The sequence below is a fragment of the Hyposmocoma kahamanoa genome, unplaced genomic scaffold, assembly GCF_003589595.1.
Source record: "Hyposmocoma kahamanoa isolate Upper Pololo Valley unplaced genomic scaffold, ASM358959v1 100021, whole genome shotgun sequence".
Classification (NCBI taxonomy): domain Eukaryota; kingdom Metazoa; phylum Arthropoda; class Insecta; order Lepidoptera; family Cosmopterigidae; genus Hyposmocoma; species Hyposmocoma kahamanoa.
Window position 1 is genome coordinate 19,578,910 of NW_020653200.1, and position 2,946 is coordinate 19,581,855.

Here is a 2,946-nt window from a genome sequence, read left to right on the forward strand (position 1 = left end):
CTGGCCCGCTGCGTTTTATATCTGACGTCTAACAGTTATATTTGAACAAATTATGAGTGAACGCAGTACTAACCCTAGCGTTAAATTTCTGCATTCTCTAATCTCTATCATGAAATGTTTATTCTAAAATATTCCAAAACAATCAATAGATACATGCACCTACTTATAACTTATTTTATGAACACTAGAAAATATCCTATAAACGAAAATAAGTATAGCCTTAGCTATCTATTTATAGAAATATGTAAATTCCAATATTATATCCGTATTACATCTTCCACTTTTCTGATCCGTCCACCCGAACTTGTATTTGTGTATATTCCAGAATCTTTTTCCATTTTATGTTTCCTCCTTTGTACCACGACAAACCCTACAAATACTACCCAATGAACTAGCCAAATGAAACAAAAATAACATTTCCATCTAATATACGTAATATGCAACTCTTGTATTTTGTATTATTTCGCCGAAGTTATGTCATTATATTATATAGGTCGGACACTTATGTGAGGCGCTACATGCATCATTACATTTGCTCGTCCCACTTTCAAAACAACAACAAGACTGTTGCCTCTGCAGCTGGGCTAACGGAAAGACAAAAACCCAAAAGTACCAAGACCTCGGACTTCCAGGACCTCCATTTACCTATTCGTACTCTTCGAAGTCAAAGCCACACAAAAGGAGAATACTGCCAATATGTTGGACAATTCACCACTGAGATCCAATTCCATCTATAAAATGTAACTCTGTAAGTCTAATATTTATATTTAGTAGCAGTAGAGCTCCTTGTGAAAGAGTTCATCTAGAGAAGTACTGCCACCTTACCCATTTCAGCCGCCAAGAAGTAATGTGAGCATTACTGTGTTCCAGTTTTGCACGGTAAGGGTGCTGGTGAAATTACAGGCATATGGGACTTTTCAACTTATGTCTCAGGGTGATGGGCGCAGAGGCAGTGCACCGCAGATCTTTGCGATTTAAAGCTCTGAGTGGCACTGCAACTGTTATGGACAGGCGCGACGTCAGCAGGCGCACAACTGTTAGTCCCTCACTTATTATCATCGGGTTATTTACACGGTGCTGTTCAAATCATTTTGATTCGATCGATCACGATCGACACACGTCTACCCAGGGTACGGGCCTCGACGAAATTTTCTATTCATAAACTTACTTTTTCTTGTTTGTATCTAGCTGTTATAATTAGTTTAGATATGTGTAATTGACAAGTTGGTATATATCTTGTTTGAATAAAAACATTGCGTTTGTTTATGGTTAAGATACCAATTCATGTTCATTAATTTACGTACTACTCATTTATAAATAAATTTATTTTTAAGATATTCTTTTAATACAGTTTCACTCTACAACAATGAAAATATGTTTATTTGCAAAAATCAAATAAAACAATTTTTAAGCAAATTTTTGCCCTTAATCCTAAAAAACATTCATATTATAAATTAACTAAATTAAAAACTATTATTCTACATAAAATACGTCACAATTTATTAAGTTTCGAATAAGTCAGGTGACTATAAAACTAGGTCATGCATTCGCGAACACGCGAATGAACCGTATTTCATATTTCTTTTGGTATTCAAACATTTAAAGTTCTCAACGAGAACTTGAATTTCAGAATAGATTGTACGTATATTTTTTGTGACAATTAAATCCACGTAGCCTTAGTTCATAGCAATAACATTAGATTTAATAGGAATTGTTTATAAATGATTGCGCACGCCGTCATAGTATTATGTGTAGTTACCTACACCTGAATTTGTATCTGCTATTATTATTAATAATTATATTTGCTGCATTTCCAAAATAAATAGTATAGCATAATGGAAATACCTGTTTGGATTTTTGAGCATTGCCACAACAGTTTTTCATATACGAACACAATTTTAAAACTACTCGTATATCTTGACAAATACGACAAAGCAACTGAGAAAACATAACCCAAATTTCGAACTAAAACCGTGCAAACCGTGCAAACAATAATTGACAGTGTGACCATTACGACATAATAATGTTGATTACAAGCTGTGCTGTAACAGTCCTGTAGGGATAAATCTTGCCTCCTATGTAGAAGGTCCCGGTTCGACTCCCGTTGGAGATCTGCCTGTGTGTGTGTGTGTGTCTTTTCAAGTCACGTGCAGTATAATTAATTAACAACAGAAGATTTTAACTGCCTCCTTGGCCGAACGGTTACCATACCGGACTGCCACGCAGAGGTCCCCGGGTTCGATTCCCGGGCCGGGAGAAATATTTGTATGGCCTACATTTATTTCTCTCGTGAGTTTGGGTGTAATTTGTGGTTGTCTATGTCTGTGTCCATGGCACCCGCGACACAGGGTTTCCCTAGTGCGGGGCTATGTTGAGTGTGTGCGTTATTATATTATTATTATTTATTTATAACTTAAAAAATTTTACCTCCTAAGTGTACGGCCTGAGTGAAAAACCCATTAAACTACAATGGGGAAAGCACTAAACGCCCAATGTACGTTAAATGTACTAAATAACATTTTTACATGCTTCAGGCCAGTATGCTAAGTTTGGTACGAAAAACGCAACCGGGATTTTTAGAGTATTTTTCTAAATACCCTATGGCCATTCAGAATACAATAAATTTAAATGAGATATTTTCATTAGAATGTACACTGTACGTTTACATGATCATAGAAAAAATATTGTGTAGGTCTGAATCACTTCATATATTATATGTATACGTTTTGACATACACGGGGTCGTAGAGAAGGCTAAAACTGTTCTAAAAGATTTGACGCTGGTTCGATTAATAAAATGCAGCTATAACATGATTTATAACAAGCATTAATTTTGTTTTGTGAAGGGTTACGGTTTGTCAAAATCATTAGAAAATTATCTATTGTCTTGAAATCGCACAAAACTAGGCTCCGTTAGTCGTAAAACGAGTTTTTAGCCAGTGTAATT